Below are 21651 nucleotides of genomic sequence, written 5' to 3'. Positions count from 1 at the left end.
ATATAAATTTTTTTAATCCATGTGACTTTTTTCACTTCCTGTTAAAATAAAATCCAAAATCTAGTTAAATGCTCATTTCTAGTTGACACTAGCCGTACCAAACTTATGTCCTATAAGTAAATAGTTCTTATATTCTTTCAAAGATTTTCTGCAAATTTCAAAAACAAAAAAATGATCAAGCAACGGATCACATTTCTTCCATATATTTAGGAACTATCCAACAACCAATGTATGCAAAATAAAAAAAAAATAAAAAAAAAACTTAGTATTTAGTAAGTTGACCTGGAAGAAGACGGTTTATCCATGTTTACAACTAACGCAAATAACATATTTAGTCCAAGGAAAAGATGGATCAGATATCACATCCTGCAATATTTGAGTGCGCTCCCCAGCAGAATGATGCACCTCATTTCTATACGCACATTTGTCGTCAGCCACCTGCATAAATATTGAAAAAAAAAAAAACGTGTATACCAGATACCAAATAAGGTTCAACTGAAGCTTTTATCGTATGCCATATGTCGCACAGGTCAGTCTTTGGGAGCTAGATGTGAACCCCACTGGCCACCACCTGTCTACGTTAACCAAGCTCCAAATGTCTTGTTGCATAGCTGAAACGTGTAAAGTTCATTATATTATATGTGGACTACGCATTTACATACTCTGATGCATCTCCTGAACCCTCCATACGTTTTCCAACGAATTATATCAGCCTATGATTCACAGTTCCAAGCAAAAGAAAACGAACCAGAGACAACCAAGAAGGCCCCAGGGCCAAGCCGACCAAGCTTCCGACCCTGAAGCTATCAAGTACAGTGATGTTTTCGATGTCACTGGTGGATTGGCATCTAAACCAGTTGCACCAAGAGATGCAGCTACCATGCGCACTGCCGAGAACCAAGTGCTGGGAAAGACGCTGGATGCCAGTGCTGCCTCTGTCATGCAATCTGCATCTAATCTAAATATGAGGTCCGGTGCTGTTGGTCGCGACCAGGGGAATGAGATGGTCGAAAGAGAGGGCGTTATCTAAATCAAGAGATGTCCAAGGAAAAGCTGTTGTCACTGAAGTTGTTGCTGACCAGGTCAAATATGTACATTTCCCCTGGCTTTTTCAACTAATAACGTTGTTAATTGTTACTATTATTATTATTTTAAACTCTTATTATGATTGTTTTTCTGAAGCAGATTGTAGGGCAATACATTCCGTCTGATGTGCGAGGGATAAACCCTTCTTCATCTCCAACTCCAACTAGAGGGAATTTGCGATGGACAACTCTATCTCCAACTTCATCTTCAACGGTTGTGGTTGATCAAAGTGGCATCACCATTGGAGAAGTTTCGGAGGCAATACCTATTTCAGTTGGCGACAAACTGGTTGACCAAGGTGATGCAGCTGCAGTACAAGCGGATGAGGCGAGAGCTGCTGGCCGCAATGTAACCCAATTACCTAGCGGCCTTGGCGCCTCAGCTCAAACTGCTGCCGGTTTTCAATGCCCATGAGGCTTATGATTATAATAAGATCACTATATCTGATATTTTATCGGCAATTAAGACTTCATAATACTTTTCTCGCTTCACTAATTATTCGGTTAGGGTGCAATTATTAATTTTCCCATTTCGTCTTATGTGATTTTTCATTGGGACAGGATGCTATTGTAAAGTTGCCTCATGATAAAAAAGTGACAAGTGAAGATGCTGATGGGGTGAGGGGTGCGGAGCTGAGTAACAAGCCTGACAGCTGGATAACCACGCCTGGTGGAGTGGCAGATACCATGGCGACAGCTGCTAGGATAAATCGGGATGATACGCCATGAATCTTTACTGTGTATTTATTGGAAATAAACAACATACATTTACATAAAATATATATGAAACAAAATTTACAGAATTAAAATGAATTTAACTTATATGCGTAGGACTGAAAAGTCGAACTTAATTCACAGGTCAAGAACAAAGTCATGCATTCGTAAATTATTCGATTTCCACAGCCACAGCCTAAATCTTACGTATTGCAAAGAAACTTATTTGGAACAAATCATGCACCAAATTCTCTTACGCTTCCAAAGAGCATGTTAGCATAATACTAACATATTTTCTTCACACGCTCATCCGTTCCTCTTCAAAATAGTACGGCTATTTATACCCAAAATAGGTGAGTGCTCTCTTGTTCATTTGAATAAATAAAATGATAGTTTTTAAGCTACCATTGTGTTCTTGGTCCACCCATTATCCTAATATACAAAACATTATTATTAGGTGTGGGGATAAAAACACACACACACATATATATATATATATATATATGTACACATACACACTAGTGCTGCAGGCCTGCTTTATCTTGCAAGTTTTTGTAGCGATGGAGTCCATCTTGGTCTAATGTATCATGATCTGTAGTAGTATATCTTAAGTAGCACTGTTCAAGTTTCCTTGCAATAGTATTTTGCTTAATTAAATCTTTCCTTCCTCCATAATGAAAGATTCGTGTAGCTCATGGCTGAGGGCTGGCCATTGGTAAGCTAATGTAATCAAACTATGAATACTAATTATAGGCTGCTAAATTGAAATTGAAGGAAATAAGAATTACTCCTTGAATGGTTCAATTTTGTCTAACTTCACTTGGTTATTAATACTTCATTTGGCCAGTGGGTTTCCTGTTGTTAGAGCTTGTTAGAGTGTAAACGAATACAGTTTTTGATGAATTGTTTATGAATATTTTTTATTTTTATTTATTTATTAAATTTAAAAAAAGATTTTGAACAACATTTTTCTATTTGTTTATTAAACAAACCATATACAAACAAAGGTTTATATGATTAATTTATACTTACAAATAAGTAAGTTTAAGGTCCTTTCAAAATTCATTCTTTTAGATTTGTTTATATTCGTTTCTTATTAATTTTATAATTATATATTTATTTGTTTATTTGAATTTATTTGACTATAATATATTTATTATTTATGAACATATTTATTTATTGTCATAAACATATTTGTTTATAAATTTGTAAATATGTTCGTTTAATGTTTATGAACGATTTTATTTACTTTGAACAAACTAAACACAAATCGAATACAAATATTTTATCATTTAAATGAGCTAAACTTGAATATAATAAATAAATTTCTTATCAAACATGAATCGAACGCAAATAGTTTTAAAAATAAATAATAAAAATGCAAATATATATTTGTACATTCATATTTGATTCAATTACATTCTTATTTATCATCTTATCCTGTTAAATGTTACTAATTAATCACTAATTTAATGCAAGGAGAGTTAATCGGCTTATGGATTTGGACAGTAAATATCTCTAATAATATTACTTTATTTATGTCTTTTAAATAATTTTATTAATTAAATTTCAATTTATAAAAACGACTCAATCAAATACTTTAATATTAGTATAGATTAAATCACAAATAAACGGTACTAACTTATAAATAATTATAAACAAAGGGGCGATTTAACGAAGGCTTACTGATACTCATTGTCAAATGACGATTTAGAATTGAAATCTCTTTCAATAGATTTAACCATAATAAATGTACGTTCAAATATACAGTTGATTATAATTAAACTGAAGAAATTAAGAAGAAACTGCGAAGAGATAAGTTTTAAGATGAAGGATAGAGCACATTCTAGTTTCCATGCTTCATTGTTGCTCAAGAGTCATGCCCATCTTAAAGATTGTGGCGGCCGGTTGCCAAGTGTCGGCCCCTTGCTTGCTTGGATCATGCGACCAAGCCATTGTGGTTCCATAAGTCTCTTCTTGATGCCGACATTTGTAATTTCAATCCACGCTGTCAAAAATATGACTATACGTGGCTCTCCGGTGCGCCAAACCGCAGGCTCAGTACTTAAAGAACCCTATGCACCTCCCTCGGCGGCCACAGTATTCTATCCGTTCCTTTTCAGTCCATCGAACAAATGTACACCAAATCTCCAATCAAAGAAACTAACTATGAGCAAGCAACAACCACGAAGGCCTCGGGCTGGTCAATTCCTTGATCAAGAACCTATCAAGTTGGTGACTTCGTTAACGTCACTGGTGAACTGGCTTCAAAACCTATTGAGCCAGAGGATGACGCCGCCATGCAGTCGGCTGAGACCCTTGTCCTTGGACAAACACGAAAAAAAGGTACTGCGGCTGCCATGCAATCTGCAGCGACCGCAAATGAAAGAGCAGGCGTCGTTAGCCACAATGACGCTGGTGTTGCAGGAGATCAGGGCGTCACCGTAATTAAGTCTGACGCAGATGGCGAAGTTTGGGTCACAGAAGCCGTTGGTGGACAGGTCAAATATTGGATCATCACTTCTTATATGCATTATGAAAAATCGAGTGATCATTAAAACTATATTAAGCTTGGACATGCTCTGAAAATAAGCCTTTTAACAACTTTAAATTGTTCTTTTGTTGAGACAGCTGATCAGACAATACATACAACCAGAAGTTTCAGCGATCACTATTCCAGCTACATTGTTTGCTCCTGATCCAATTACGATTGGAGAAGCTTTCGAGACGGCGGCGTTCTCTGCCGCTGACAAACCAGTTGATCAGAGCGATGCAGCCGCAATTCAAGCTGCTGAAATGAGAGCTACTCGCAGTAACCAGATACTGCCTGGCGGTATCGCCTCCGAGGCCCAGTCTGCAGCCACTCGAAATTCCCGAACCATGCTTTTTGAAAATCAAGCCACCTTCTCGGACGTTTTATCGGTACTAATTTGACACCCAATTTCTTATTGGATTTGAAAAGCAAGAATATTCTTTTTCACAAGATTTCAACTTTTTGGGCAGGATGCTACTTTGATGTTACCTATGGATAAGGCGGTGACTCGCGAAGATGCTGATAAGGCGGTAGCTGCGGAGCTAAGAAATAATCCTGACATGACTACCACGCCTGGTGGAGTGGGGGCTGCCATGGCTGCAGCAGGTAGGCGTAATCAAAATTCAACAATTTAAAGCTTTGGATATATGATAATACTAAGTTCACTACTTGGTTTTTTGAAAGAAAGTTATGTCTTGTTACAAGCTCAATTTACGTTTTGACTTGGTGTAGTAATTAACTATGTTACATGTGCAATAGTTGCTTTCGAAATTCATATGTTTAATGCTCTTTCTGTTGCGTTTTCCCTGTGATAAATGCTTATCTTTCTTCGTTGAGATGTATTGTCTGTCCCTATTTCCAAAATACATAATATGCCTCGGATGTAGAAATGTGATGGGGGTTTCACAATTGGTCACTGGAAAATGTGAAGTGGTTCTACCAAAAAATGGAAAAAGAAAGTGAAATGGTCGATGTTGATGTTCTGCTAGGTCGAAACTGAATTGGGTTGGCCCAAGAGAATGACATTTCATGGAAAATGTCAAGCCTGGTCCCAAAAAGAGGCCGGTATCCATTTGGGTTTACGGCCCGATAAATCTCCTCTCGTGATGTGTTGAATGATTTTTTGGTTTTTCCTTCTAAATGCTTGTTTGATCAATTCGTGTCCGGTGACTTCAATTTGTTTGTACTTTTTCTTACAAGGAGGAGGATCTTCCTGAACAGAGTCTTGTTTCAAATTGAGTCCAGTCTTGAATTTAGCTCAGTGTTAATTATAAGTGATTTGTAACCTTTGGTTCAATGCCCTATTATTCTTATATTGAGCTATGTCTCTTCATGAAAATGAAATAATAAATACTATTAGAAATAGGTAGTCAACGAAGCAATTTTGTACTATTCACTTTTTAAGTCTTGTAAAATTCATCACCTTAACCTCATATATCTTAGGCAGGACTCTCAAAGATATTTCTAAATATAAAACAATAAAAATTCAAAGACATTTTCAAAAGATCGAAAAATAAAAATATACTTCCAAAAACATTTCTAAAGATAAAAAAAAAAAAAATCTCAAAGACAATTTAAAAAATAATAAAAAAAAAAGATATCTCTAGATATTGAAAAATAAAATATTTGCAAGAAAATTTTTTTCAAAAAATCAATAAATTTGTGTGTAATTTTTTAATTTTTTAAATGTATTATATGAGTGATTATCCCAAAAAGAGTCTACTGCAGAATATTATGGAGGCTTAAATTCGGAAGTAACATTTATGTACCTCAGTCCTTTTTCCTAGCTACATACTGCTGCACTCGAATATTTACGGAAAATTAAAAAAAAAAAAGAAAAAAGTCCAAGGTCCAAGTCTCTTGCATGCTATGTAATTGGAGCATCACAAAGATGAAAAAGGGGTTTAGAGTTGACATTATCACAGGCCAAAACGGTACGTTGTTATGGTCCTCTTGCACGTGGATGAAAGAAACAGGTCAGTCTTGTTGTTGTAGGAAAAGCGCCAAATCGCTTTGTTTGATGAGGATGCATTTCTATTTTTAAGATTTTTGAAGTAGCAGTAATCCTCCTGAACAGCAACATCAAAATTGCCAAATTTCAACTTTCCCAATTTTTTATGGTTTCCCCTTTTTTCCAATTGCAAGAAATCTCTCATTGGGAATCAAAACAGCGTCCATAAAAGAACCATGGACAATGTTAATAAATTTGATTTTGATAAAATATACTTTACTATATCCAATAATTTTGCTGAACTTGCCTGCTTGCAGCATAGAACGCGTGGGGAAGTTTTACTGCTTAAACACTTTTGGCTGGGTTATAATGGCCAGAGAAGTATACACACTCATGCATATGGGCCTAAGCTAAGTGTTAACAAGACATGCAGAGAAATTGAAACAGGAAATGCAACAATTAGGCTCATGCATATGGGCCTAAGCTAAGTGTTAGTGTAAAGGCAACCTGAATTACGACTTAGGAGCTGTTATTATCTATGTTGGCGTCGCAAAGGAGATATGATGCTTAACCTTACCTGAACCGGTGGTTGGGGGGAGGGGGGATCCTTCGGACAGAAACAGAAGCAAGACGTTAGTTGGATTGGTCGACCTTGGGGCTCCCCCAACATGTGCTTCATGTGGTCACTTTAAACATTGGTTGGACCATACTTGCAGCCCACCTCTCCTCTTCCTTTCTATATACCACATTCCGTAACCGAAAGGGCCTTTTCCAGTACAGGATATATTACCAAACCCATATATTAGTCCGGTGAAATAAGTATACTGTCTCTGTGAATGTTTCCACCATATACAATTTGCATGTGCACCTTACGTAAAACCTAAATTTATATTTTATTTTATTTATTTATTTATATAAAAGAAAATTGTAAAGAAAACATAGATTTACGCACCTTTAACCGAGTGCATAACAACAGCCAAACTGTATGGCTGAAGGAAGCACTCGTAGCAGTCTGGATTACAACGTGATTTCACGTGTGATTAACGTGCCTAACCTGAGAATGGAGAAATACTTTGATATATGTTTTTTTCCCCTTTAAATAATGAGTTGAGCTTACCGACTTTTAATCTCATTTTCTATTTAAAAATTTTTAATAACATAAAAATCATTGTTTTAATTGATCATATCATAACATATAAATTTGTAAACTTATCACTAAATACGATTTAAGAATCATCATAAATATTTTTTTATTTAAATATAATTGATCATTTAATTAAATCTGTCTCATTTTAAAAAAGAGTTTCAAACTTTACTTTAGTATTTTTAAAAGGTAAATTTTAATTTATGAAACCAAATAAAGTTCAAGAGTATGATTATATATAAAGATGATTATAATACTCTCGCAACATCTATCAAAAGATTGTACAAACTATTTCGTATTATTCATTGAACCCTTAAAAAATTTTACTAGATAATTAATTATTAGGAATCATTTTTAATTAACTCCAATAGTTTGACAGAAAATTAAAAGAATTATCTTACCTTAGAAATATACAAGAAAACTATTATTTCTCTTGTAGAGAGTCTGTCATCAAATCATTTAATATTTATCTTTTTTTTTATGAAATTCTTAGAAAATTTTAATTTTAAGAAAAAATTGATACTTCAACTTTTTTTCCTAAAATACTGAATTTTTTTTAAAGAAAATATTAATATTTCAATTCTTTCTTCTACTTTTTGAAATCATTTTTATTTTAGGAGAAAATTGATACTTCAATTTTTTTCCTAAAAAATTTGAAATTATTTTTCGTTTAAGAAAAAATTGATATTTCAACTTTTTGCTCAAATTTTGAAATTATTTTTATCTCGAGGAAAAATTAAAATTTTAACATTTTCCTCATTTTTTTGAAATCATTTTTTTAAAGAAAAATTAATACTTTAACTTTTTTCACAAATTTTCATGAAATTACTTTTTATATTAATTTTTTTAAGATTTAAAAAAAATTATTTTGTTATAGTTTTTTAAAAAAATTTACTCAAATAAATAAATAAATAAACACAAAATAAACTCAGCTCAGCTCAAGACCTAAGAATGGCTTGGAGATTTGGCGACTCAGCTTTGGCTTGAAAATGGCTTATCGGCTCAAAGTCAAATTTGTGGAGTGGATCACGATCGGGTTGGATAGCCCGTGGGTTGATGCACAGGTCCTCATCCCTTTTACCCAAGTCAAAAAACATCATTTGTTCCTTTATTTAATTAAAAAAAAAATTTTGTTCTCATTCATTTTTCTTTTTCACTCTCTAACTAATCTCTCTTTTTTCTCTCAAGTTTCCATATGAGCATGGATAATTCTTTAAGCTTTCCTAGATTTCGGTCATTACATTCCATTTACTATTATCCTAGGTCGCGGGATTTTTCTAAAAGATCACACCGAACTCTTTGCGGTCTCCACATCCCAAATCTTAGCTCGGATTTTGTAAAATCAACCTTGAACGACCTAAATCTAAGGTGAAAGTTACAGCCTTACACTGTGGTTTCAACCTCTTTCCACCATTTGATCTTTTCAAACTTTTAATATGTTGTCCTTTTTTTTTACCCCTCATTTTACACCATTCCTGATTTCCCAAATAATCTTTTCCACCTTAGGTTGTCACTGGTGCTGCCACTATCAGGAAAAAAAATTTATAGATTTTGTAACTTGTGTTTTCTGAGTTTTTAGGTTATGGATTATTTTGAATGTGGCTTTTGTGGCTATATTTGGGTTTGTGTTGGCTTTGGCTATTGTTCTGTGATTGCTAAGTATTTGTTGGGGTTTTACCGGTTGTTATTTTAATGCTTGACTTTTGAGTTTGGTCTTGAACTAGTGGTTGCTGTTTGGGTGGGGGTTCGATTGAATCGGTAATTAAAAATTGGTTTAAGTAGTGGAAGGTAGAAAGTAGAGGTTGTTTTGGTAATGAGATGATGGTTGTTTTACAACTAATGGAAATAAGGGAAGATGATTTTTGGCTTATTGTTTTTCTCTTTATGATTAAAAAAAAGATAAATGAAATTGAAGATAAAAAAATCAATAATAAAGATAACAATTAAAATTAAATTAATAAAGAATAAATAAAAATAAATAAGATAAATATATATACAAATAAATGTAATAAAAGTAAAACATAAAACATTAATAAAAATTAAAAAAAAAATTTGATAACCGAGCTTGGATTAAGTTCGGGTCCAATTAACTTAGATTATGGATTAAATGAGATGTCTACAAATCTTTTCACTTTAAAAATAAGGAAACAATCATTAAATAATGTCTTGAGGGTTTTTTTTTTCATGTAAATATAAATGTTCAGGTTTACTACATTTTGTTTTTTATTACGTAAGCAATGATTGTTTTTAAGTTTTATTTAAATTTAATTTCTTACATGGATACAGTCATTCAAAATTTTATTCATTAAATAATAATTTTCTTTTTTTATTTTTTATAAATAGATGTTTCATTTATTCATTTGCAAGAAATAGCATCAGCTTGTAAAGCATTATACGAGACAACTGAAAGATCTTTTACCCAATGCATTTTCTCGTTTATACCTAGCCCATGCTTTGCTAATTTGTGAACAATTTCATTCCTACCTATATGCATAACAACACAGTTGGTAAATCTTTTTATCTTTCTCCTAACCTTATTTATGATTGATCTTATAAGAGATAGGTCAGCTTTAAACAACTGTAGCTTCTTAAAAATTCTTAACGCATCTCTTTCTATTATTATAGATTGGAATCCCATCTTAAAAGCAAAGTTCAATGCTCTTATAGCCTTATTTGCTTAAACCACAAATGAATCAACAACTCATTCTAATGTAATAGTACACACTCCCATGAATTATCCCCTCGAGTTTTAATGATCACTCATATTCCTCATTTTTCTCTTTTTTTGGTCCAATGCACCATCGAAATTCACCTTATAACATCTAGCCTTAGGTGGTTCCTACCATTGCTTTACCATATTCTAACCTCTATGCACCCTGGGTTGAGCTTGATTATGCTCTATTATGTATGAATTGATAAAGCTTGCAGTATGGATGGATGCATTCTTCCCTTTTCCATTATAATTCCTATTTTTGTTGGTCTAGTTTACCTAACATGCAAAAGCTAGTTGCTACAACTAACTTTGGCCAGTTTCTTTATCAACATTTTTAACCAGCTCAATCCTTCTTCATGTTTATACATTTGTTTATCCTAAGGGTAGTTGAGCTATTGCCATGTCTCTTTCGCCACAGTACACTCTTTTAGAGCATGAAAGATTAATTTTATCAAGCATATGCAAAAATATGTCAAATCATATATAACAATATACCAAAAAGATGCAAACAATTAGACACAATATGGTATAAGCTATCTTAATATAAACATGTTCAAAGAAATCAATCTATTTAACTCATATTCATATCTAAAGATTCAAACAAAAATTCATGCAATAAAAATTATTTATCAAAGCAATCAAAAACTAGGCATGAATATTAATTAAAATATACTGTGTTCATATGTGCAAGCACAATATCTCATTTTTACACATAATTAAAGCAAGCATTTATCAAATCATGCATTAAACATTACATACGATCTACTTATAACAAAATGAATCAATCATAGACCTATAAAGTTTAAATGCTACACATTTACCTCAATCCTTATCAAACTAGGTTGTTGTGCTCATTGTAGTTGAGTGAGATTTTAAATCTTTCACTCCACATTATTTAAGCAAGTCTTTGTTGTACTTGGACTTAATTGATGAAAATGACATACTTTACTTGCTTGCTAAACTTGAAATCTCAAAAATGTCAGCCATTCATGCTCATTTCAAGTTCTCTTAACATTGACTTAGAAAATATTCTTCACAAAGAAATATTCATTAGTAATATCAAGAATAGCAATTGATAAAAATTATACCAATTGTTAGAAAATAAATTTTATATTCTAAGTCATTATATACAAAAAAAATTTGTTCACTAAATATAAGTTGTCAATTGAAAAAGAGATATATACTTAAGCTAAAGGTCATGTATCATTCTAAACATCAAATATCATAATATTGGCACTAAAACAAAAGTTTTATTGTAATGTGCGGAAAATCAATTTATGAAAATAATGAACATAAAAAAGACATTCAATATTCAAGTTTATTCAAGAAATCACAAAAGAATATGTCAAAACAAATTTTAGGCCATATAGAATTCAAAAACTGAAAGAAGATATATTTATCAACAAAACATATTCAAGAAAATTTTAGCACTAAAGCATAAATATGTCTACACAAATCATAAGTTATAATCAACAATGACTTAATTTAAATATAAGCATCATAAGAAAATCATTTACTTAAGTCATGTCAATTAAGTCAAGTCAAGCTAAATAACATTTGTCACATAAGCACACACACTTAAACAAGAGCAATAAATAAACCAATATATATCATTTAAAATCAAGCAACTCATCATGCATCAAATTAAAATAAAAAATTAAGAGATATATCAATTGAGCACCAAAGAAGCAAATTTCAAGAACATTTCACAAAATTTAATAAATCACTTAAGCACAAGAGAAGTATGTTTAAAAAATATTTCGAAATCAAGATATAGATAATTTTGCATTCCAAACCACAAGCATTAAGGTCAAATTGAATCAATGATCATATAAGCATATATCTTGACCAAGCTTCTAGATGAACCGAGGATATATTTATTTCAAACTCAAGAAGTTCACCAATTTAAAAACAAAATAAAAAATTAAGAGATAAAAAATTTAAGCATTTTCAAAGGTCAAGTTGAATGGAAGCACATATCTTGACCAAAACTATAGATGAACCAAGAATCTATATATATATATATATATATATATATATATATATATAAGCACAAGAGGTTCATCAATTTCACAAATATAAGAGAAAAAATAAATCTTGAATTAATAATTAAGAACAATTATAAAATATATTTCAAGATTATTTCATAAGAAATCAAGAGATAAAATAACACAATCAAGTTTGAAGAATATTTCACAAGATTTGATAAAACAATTAAGCATGTTACAAGATTCAAGTATTATTAAACATCATGGTTATATAAGTATTTTCAACAATCCCATATCATTATATATATCATACAAAATACATAAAAGCCACAAAAACATTTTCACCATGTCAAAATCATTCAAAAAAATATATTTATGCAAAATACAATTAGATAAATCATTCAAAGCTTATTATATTAAAGATTTTTTGACAACTTAAAGCTATTTTTTGCTTGAAAATGGCCTTTAAAAAATCTTAAAACTAGTTAAGCTCATTTTTAACCATCTTGAACCATGCCAACAAATTTCAAATGATAAAACAAAATTATTCAAGTGGTCATTTGGCTTTGATAACAAGAAAAGTAAAAAGTCAACTTTTAAACCTCATATTTCCTTTAAAAAGTCTACTTAGATGGGCAAATATATTAAAAATATATTTTAAGCTCTTTAAACCATTTAAAAAAGTTTTAATATCACAATATGAAATTGTTTAAATGGTTTTTATGCCCATATATGTTCAAAAACATGCTTTGATCTTTTGAGCTCCAAAAATCTTTGAAACTTGTATATAACACTATAAAAAATTAAAACCAATGCAAGTTATTAAGTTCATTGTTTAAGCAAGTTTATAACATTGAATACAAGATATTCAAATTTATTTTACACTAAAAACTTGCTAAAATAAAATTTCACATTTTAAAACTTAACTCTAGCAAAAATTATTTTTAAAACAAAATATAAAAATTTTAAAATCATTAAATTTTGAGTGCTTCTTTTAAGTTTGTGTATATATATCAAAACAATTAAGCACATAACTTAATAACATCAAGCATCAATAGCAATTTCATGAGGCATGATATCATCAATATTTAACATGCGTACACACAATCATGCATTAAAAGCAAAAGTAAATGCACATTCAATTCAAGCTCATTCTTTTCAACATATATCAAATAAATTTGGCATATCCAAAATATATCAACAAAGCATATATCGATAACCATTAGACGCTTAAATTTTATCAAGAATAAGTAACCAAATTCAAATACGCTTCAAATAAAAAGTTTGACTTAGAAGTTACCAATTTTCATTATGTGTCTAGAGTTCTATTTTTCAATATCAGATTGTAGCTCGTTACTCTAACACACCTATAAAAGATATTTTCATTTGATTTTGAGTACCCAAATTGCTTTAGATCCTTAAGAGTTAGTCATAATATCTTTTGTTCCTTTAAGAACCCACACTTCCTTAATTTTAAATGAAACTTTTCTCTTTATAAAATAAGTATGTGTAGTATAATCATGAAAATGATAAAAATTATATTTAATTATTTTAGCACTTACTAAACTCTTTAAAAGCTTTTGTTTTTTGTTCATCAATTCATCAAAATTTTTTTGTAAATTAAAATTTTTTTCTCAAAATTCATTTATATTTTGAGAGGTTCCAAAATTTATTTTCAACTTTTCATTTTCTTTTTCGAAAACATTTTTTACATCCATCAAAAACTCATTCTCTACATTTAACTTTGAAATCATTTTCTTATATTTCATTCTCATTAATTTGAATTCCATAACTAAATCATCAAATGCATCATGTAATTCATGAAAAGTATATGGAGTTGAATCAATTGAGTTAGAGGTTACCTTAAGCTCTTCAAGAACCATAAGACATAATGCATTTTGGTTGAATCGTTATCTTTCATGTAATTCATCCAACTTCTTCTATATCTCATTCGAAATAGAACAAGTTGAGATCAAGTTGAAGTTATAAGCATCTAAAGCTTTATAAAGAATGCACTTAGCCTTTGTATCATTTAGTATTTGCTTCATGTATATTGCATCTTTAGAAGGAGTTCTAAGTCCTTTTTCAATCACATTCATTCCATGCTCTAAAGTTTTTAGCCATTATGAATACATTCATCTTTATTCTCTATTCATAAAACTCATATTTATCGAACATTAAAGTTTAGAGGACTTTTTCACCATCTTAAAACCTAAATTGAATCATAAAATCTTTACTCAAGGTGGTTAAACCTAAAAAAAGAAACCAAAATTTTGATACCAATTGTTAGCTTTTTAGGTGATATGGTGATCCAAGAGGAGGTGAATTGAATCTTTCAAAAATTTTCCTAAATAATGATTCAATATGATTGAATGAAAAATTAAAACAATATGCATTTTGAAGAAAATATGATGTAATCAATAATAAATAAATGAACTTCAAGTATATATAATCAAGCATGAAAATAAAAAGTGTAGGGATAGAGAAATCAAACACAAGATTCATAGATGTTCAATCTTTCTCTGTAAGTCACCTACATCTCTTTTTTGGTTATCTACACCAAGCTTTAATTCACTAATCTTGAATTGAAAAAATACAATCTATCTTTTTTTAAGGCTTAAGATGTCAACCTAACACTCCCTATTTTTTTAGGCTAAATAGCAACCTTTTAATCTTATAAATTCAAGATGATACATTATCACTCGATTACAAAAATACTTAAATGATTTTGCAAACTAAAAAATCTCTCTAAAGTTGAGTGTTTGCCTAATGAAATATAAAGAAATTGATGAATTAATACAACAAAGATGCCTTGGATACAATAAATACAAAAATATAAAATTTTAGCTCTATAACTCTTGATTTCTTGAGAGATTTTGATGTATGATTTGTTGGTGCTTTCTCTTCTATTTCTCCTTAGTTCTTGGTGTGTTGGAATGCTAAATATATAAAGGAATTGAAAAACTATCCATTCCTAGCCATTGTTTCTTTTGAAAATTTGTAAAACTTTAAAAAATATAACCGTTTGGGCTTGTCTGGGCAAGACCTGATCAACCCCTTCTTGAAGAAGGATTGATTAATTCATGTATAGGTAAGCCAAATTCACATTTAAAAACCACCACTTGATTGATCCCTTCATGAAGATGATCAATCCTATCTAAGGGGTAATCGATCATGTCCCTTAGGAAATCGATCTCGTCCTCTTATTTTTACATAAAATGTTTTTAAATCATCAAAAAAAGCTTGTTTATGATCTAAAACCATTTTTCACTTGATAAAACACTTACAAACATTTTCTTTTTGAGTTCAAAATATACTTTCAAGTTTTAGCAAATTAAACATCATTGTGGTAAACAAATTTTGTATTTGGTACAAAAATGATAAAAGAACAATGTACTAAATTAATCTTTTGCAAAATCACAACTAAACTTATTTAGCTTAATATTTTGTCATTTCAAAATAATGATCAATTAAAAGCTAACAAGGCTAATGAAAACCACTGCTATAGAGACCTAACTCTTTAAAGACCAAATTTATAAATCTTTTTTTTTTCATTCTACTTCTTCTTTTTTTTGTTTCATTTTAAGTATTCATTAAATAATTTAATTAAACCTAATTTTTTTTGTAAACTAAAGGCATATAACTAATAGACTAAGGGTCCATATAGATGGAAGGAGAATTTGATTCTAATTAGATTAAATACTTATGGTGAAATTAATTATTATAATGAAAAGATTTAGTATAATAAAGTAAGATTAAAATCAATAGTGGGATAAGTGTTTAAATGCAAATACAACGTTATATTTTTAACATTTATAAGTTGATAATTAATTGAAATTTACAACAATTATTTTTATATCAAATAATAATTTTACAAAAAACTAATGGTAGTATATTTACAATTAAAGATATTAATTTAAAAGTGTATTATATTACTAAATTATTTTTTGTATACATTATATTTTATTTTATAGTTTTAATGATGAAAAAATTATTCAATAGAAAACATTAGCGGTGATAACAGTTAGAATCGATTCGGTTTCAATTTGATTTTTTCGAACAATACATAATATTATAAATTTTTTAAATCCGATTTGAATCCGAACCGACCTTCCTTTGAAACTAATCCAAATCAAATTCTATCAATTCGATTCGATTAATCAATTTTTAAATTTTTTGTTTTTTATATATTATTTTAATAGGATTTTTAATATATTTAGACAAATTTATATATAAAATAATTATTTTTATTTTATAAAAATTTAAAAAATATATAAAAACTAATAAAAATATATAATTCTGTTCAATTCAATTTTTTTTTTGTTTTCACATTTTGATCCAAAATTTTATCTAAACTTAATATATACATTTAATATTCGAACTTGATTTTAACCGAACAAGAAAAAAATCAATCCAAACTAACTCAAACACTATAACTTTGAATCATTTTTTGGTTCTCTCAATTTTTTTTTTCATCCCTAAAAAATATTAACACTTTTTTTTTAAGTATTCACAAGATAAAGGTCAATAAATACAAAGATAAAATTGGACAAAAAATCATTTAATTAAAAATAATTGTTTAATTTAGTTTAGGATAAGATGAATCACCACATCTTTACTCCTCAGGTAAGAATTAGGAACCCTGGTGAGAAAATTTATTACAATAGGATTACACTTAACTCATACTGCCGGGGCTTCCATTGAATCCAAATGTCGGGCCTTTGAAGATTGACATGGGTGAAAAAAAAAGCAAAAAAAAACAAAAAAGAAGGGGAAGGGAATAGAGGAAAAGGGAATCAACTGTCGACATTCACAAACAACACTTTTTGGAATGGACCCATCAATCAACCAGACTCCGTAAAGCTTGACCTCTCTGTTTGAGCAAGTCCATCGATATCGGTACGATACGTGATTGATTGAAATGTGAAATAGTTTAGCTTGGATTCATTAAAAAATATGCATTTGTCTTTGCATGTTATAGAAACTCAAAAGATCTTATTGTGGTTTCTTTTACTGGTTTCTTATAAGTTTTTTTGGTTTTTAAATTTCTGGGTTTTGCTTTTTGTTCTTAATGGCAATGATCTGGTGGTGTTTTTTGAATAGTTTTTTCTTTTGAGTTCATGAGTCAAGGATCAAACGAGTAGTAAGGATCTAAAGAGAGGTAGAGATGGCAATGACGGTGGTGAAGAGTGTGATGCAGGCTATTCGTGAGAAAGGTCTTAGCACTTTCTTAAAAGAGCTCAAGGAATTTGTCCCAAAGTTAACTTTCTTCCTTTGGCTTATTTTTTATCTTAAAAATTGTTTCTTTTGATCGGAGTGTTAATTTATAGATATTGCTTTATTGCAAGTGGAAGTGGAAGTGGAATTTTTGATTAGTTAGTTTGAGAGTGGAATGCAAGAGGATACGAGGATTTTTTTAAGGTAATATTAATACATGTCGAACTTATAATGTGTTTGGATTGAGGAAAAATGAAAATAAATTAAATTTTTTCTCTCCTTTGGATAGGAAAGTGCAGAAGAAAATGAGAACGGAATTTTTAAATCTCTATAAAAGTGGGAAAATTGGAGAGAAAGAAACTAGCTAATGTGATTCTTTTCCATTTTCTCTTAATAGGATTTATGTATATTGTTGGGTTTAGAATAACAAACAACTTTATAAATTGCATGAATGATATTAATGTTGTGCTATAAGTTTCTCGTACTACTACATTTGCTTTGGAAACCCAACATTTTTGTTTCTATAATGTTGTTAATTTCTATGAGAATTTCGAATTAGATCCGTATGATATCTTGCTTTTCTATCATTTGGATATCTTCAAACTATTAATTTTTCAATTAAGAAATGAAAAACCCCCTTTTTTACATTATTCTTCTATTAATAATTCGACATACTGATTATTCATTTTTTTTAAGGAATTGCATTTTCGACGACAAAAATCTTCTGTAAGTCAGATTCTCTTTCTAAATAATCTCTTAGCTCTTTCTTACTTGAAAAATGAAATCTTTTTTTTTTATTTTATAAAAAAAAATAAAATTAAAAGGTAATTGAAATTCTAATTAATTTGTAATTAGGGTAATGCAGCTAGGATATCAATTTCGTTTTATTAAAAAAAAAGGTGAAACTTTAACATTAATGGCACATTGCATTTGTATCTATGTAAGAATTTTACTCTATGTTTAAGTATACTAAGGTTCTTCCGTGGATGCATGTGGGACATGTTAATTTAAATAGAAAACCAAAATCAAATGACTTACAATTGTATTGTTAGAACTAAAAAGAAATAACAAATCAGTTCTGATAGCAATGTCATAGCAGGGTGCTGAGAAAAAGGAGAGTAGTCGTTTAAAAATCCAAACCTTCATGCCTCTACACATGTCATGACAAAAATTTAATTTCTTTTGGGGTTGTAACCCAATTACATGTTTGTATATAAAATTGTTATTCTTATTCCATCAAATCCTTTATACTATCAATTTTAACTCTCTAAAATCTGAAACATTTGCATAATATATAGCCACTATTACTCAGATCAAACTCAAATGTCTCCAGAAGTTGAGTTTAACATTTGTATCCCATAAGTTTTGTCATTGAAACTATTGACTTTTGATTACGATGCCTTGAACATATGCCCATTCTGAAATACTAAATTGATATGGCCAAGTGGTTTATGTTTTCCAATTTTTATGGATCTATGTTTTCTAAGAACTATTTATTTACTATGTTGATATGGTATTCTATTGATTAAACTGATTATTCTCAGGTTGGATACTGCTACTCAGTTTGCAAGTGTGTAGTAAAAGATTCTGCAAACTACTTAGATCACATCAATGGGACGAAACGTATGTGCTATTCTAGAGATTCATGTCTTATAATTTTATGGATGTGTCAACATATATACACAATTATATTAGTTTTTACCTAATGGAATGGCCCCTTTTGTCTCTCTTTCTCAGATCAAAAAGCTTTGGGTATGTCCATGTAGGTAAAACAGGCAACTCTTAAACAGGTACTTAGTTGGAGAGCTTTTGATATGCATTCAAAATACTTAATTGGTTCAAGTTGCAAAATTAATAACCTTTTTAGCAAACAAAAGGAGTGTATTTTTTATTTTTTTATTTTTAGATTTTAATATTAGAATTAGAAGTAGATTAGTAATGCATAAATATTGCAATCTAATAAACATGAACATCCAGTGAAGTGCCCAGAGTTAAGAGTTTAGTAAAATTAGTAGCAAAATGCTAGGTTGTTTAAAGCTGTTATTGAATTTGAACCTACAAGTAGAAAGAAAAAAACTTTATGTGCTTTTTTGAAACAAAAAGGAATAATTTCCCATACAAGAAACTGGTTATATTTACTTGAAGATAGTCAATAGAATATGTGGAATATGAAATGTAATGGCAAAAAGAAGATTTGTTTTGTTGGACATAGTCAATTTTTTACATTTACTTTCCTTGCTTAGTTGATGCAGGTTCAAGAACTTTTAAACAATTAAAATAGCAAAAAACACCTAAAAGCTTGTGTGAGCAAGGTAATTCTTTGTTTAAATACCTTGAACATCTTTTTAAATACAAATGTTGATAGCTATTCAAGACGGCTACGGTTGATTTTCAATGAGAGGCTTCATAGAACTATGCTACTTAAAAGAGTAAGGCTTCTTGAAAAACGAAGAGGCATGTCTATTTCTACTTACAGGTTTGTGTTTATAGCTGTCTGTAAATTTGAAACTGATAGTTGGTGCATTGGTTTGTTCTGGGATAAGTTTACTTGTAGATTTATTGTGTTTTAATTAATGTTTCTGTTACAATAAAGGTCCAAGGGGAAATGAAAACACTGTAGTCTATTAAATGTGCAAAATCATATATCAAATATGATTTTTTTTCTTTTCAATTTGTGTTCAACTAACCAAGGAACAAGCCATCATTATTGTATTTAAAAATAATTAAAAGGGCAATTGAGGAATATAAGGTTTAAATCTGCTGTTCAGACTCAATCTAAAAGTTTTTAAAGGGAGAGTAACCATAAAAGCAATTCAATGGGTGAAAACAAGCATGCTGTTTCTCTTATACTGCAATAGGAATACTGGAAGCTATTAGGGATGTGGTCTTTAATTCACCTAACCTAACTTTTTTTTCATTTTTGAAAATTTTTTATAATAAAAAAAGAGAGAATGAGGAAAAAGAGAGATTTATATGATGAAAGATTTCGGGATAATGGGCGTATGATATAGAGTCGCAGCCATCAATAGCCAAATCATTGGGCTTTTTGAGGAAGAAACCATCCAGCAGTAAACACTAAATATATTATTTTAAAAATTAGGGAAAAAGTCATTTCTCTAAAAATATTTATTTTCTTAATATATTATTTTAAAATTATGTTTCATTTAGTTTTCTTTTTTTTTTTTTATGTGATTGTTTTAATTGAATTTAATTCAATTTGTTTGAGTTTCGGATGTGTTTTAAGCTTTTCTAATATTCATTTTGTGATCTGTTTTTACATGATTTGATTTTTTTCTTTGATTATGTTATGGTGATTTAATGAGTTTTTATTTTTAATCAAATTTAGGCTTTTGTTTGCCAATCAATTACCACCTGAAGTGAAATTCAATACATCCATTCTGCTCAACATTCTACTTTTTTATCGGAACCACCCATTATAATCTCACATTACAAGTAGACAAAAATCAAAATTCAACTGCCAATTATGCAATAGCCTCTCTAAGATTAAATTCTCTGCAAATGGGTAATTTTCCTTTCACATTTTTTATTTTCTTTGCATATTTTTAATACTCTTTTTGCCTTGCTTTGCATGCATTTCTTACATGAAACAAAAATCAATTTTTCCAGTATTAATTGTGAATTTTTGGTAAAACTTTCTTGAGTTTTAGTCAGAATAATAATTACTGAAATAATCTCATTTGTATAGGTCTAGGAAGGATTGAGTGTGATCAAATATGGTCGAAAACACATTGGAGTAACAGATCCTTAGAAATCAGAGCCTGGAACCATTAAAGGTGATCTAGCAATGGTTGTCGGAAGGCATAAGCTTCTGTTGTTGTAGATTTGTTTTTCATACATGGCATTGGCACCACGATCTAAAGTTCATGATGTTGTTCTTTTATCTTGCAGAAATATAATTCATGGGAGTAATGGTCCTAAGATTGCTAAAAATGAAATCAACTTGTTGTTCAAGCCAAAAGAATTGGTTAGCTATAAAAGCAACCCAAAGCATTGGATCTATGACTGATGAGGTCATTTTTTTCTGCTGTTGGTCAGCAGATCAGGATAACATACCCTCGAGAGTACTATTTGATTTTTTTTCTTTGATTTGTTAACCATGCCTCTACCCCACACCTCAATGGCGTTAAGCTACCCTCGAGAATACTATTGGCCTATAATGTACACAGCAAAAGAATTAGAGTACGCAACTAAAGCTTGCCATGGCACCCCCGCTCGAAATGGTAATTCTTCCTTGTAATTCATATCACCAAAAATTCTATACTGAGATCATAATGGATGAACATGA

At 30.2% G+C, this 21651-nt stretch overlaps 1 long non-coding RNA gene and 2 pseudogenes across 5 annotated transcripts; all 3 read left to right on the top strand.

Annotated features, from left to right (window-relative positions):
• Positions 1 to 675: 675 nt before the first annotated feature.
• On the top strand, positions 676 to 2073 carry LOC111283803 (late embryogenesis abundant protein D-34 pseudogene; annotated as a pseudogene).
• Positions 2074 to 3536: 1463 nt separating this feature from the next.
• Positions 3537 to 5303, top strand: LOC111283553 (late embryogenesis abundant protein D-34-like; annotated as a pseudogene). The gene is made up of 3 exons (XR_016339618.1): positions 3537 to 4300; positions 4431 to 4721; positions 4803 to 5303. The product of XR_016339618.1 is annotated as a late embryogenesis abundant protein D-34-like (transcript).
• Positions 5304 to 16807: 11504 nt separating this feature from the next.
• LOC149519782 (uncharacterized) lies at positions 16808 to 21596 on the top strand. Of its 4 annotated transcripts, none has more exons than XR_016341026.1 (5): positions 16808 to 17027; positions 18042 to 18071; positions 18890 to 18968; positions 19083 to 21139; positions 21255 to 21596. It is a non-coding gene; the product is annotated as an uncharacterized LOC149519782 (long non-coding RNA). The 4 variants fall into 4 exon arrangements; XR_016341027.1 differs by lacking the exon at positions 18042 to 18071 and having other exon boundaries at positions 16842 to 17027; positions 19083 to 19135; positions 19598 to 21139; XR_016341025.1 differs by lacking the exon at positions 18042 to 18071 and having other exon boundaries at positions 16842 to 17027; positions 19083 to 19135; positions 19589 to 21139.
• Positions 21597 to 21651: the final 55 nt, after the last annotated feature.

The sequence above is a fragment of the Durio zibethinus genome, chromosome 3, assembly GCF_047325235.1.
Source record: "Durio zibethinus cultivar Kanyao isolate XHJ-2024 chromosome 3, ASM4732523v1, whole genome shotgun sequence".
Taxonomy (NCBI): Eukaryota; Viridiplantae; Streptophyta; class Magnoliopsida; order Malvales; family Malvaceae; genus Durio; species Durio zibethinus.
The sequence above is the reverse complement of the archived record's forward strand: the minus strand, read 5'-3'. Positions and strand labels throughout refer to the sequence as shown.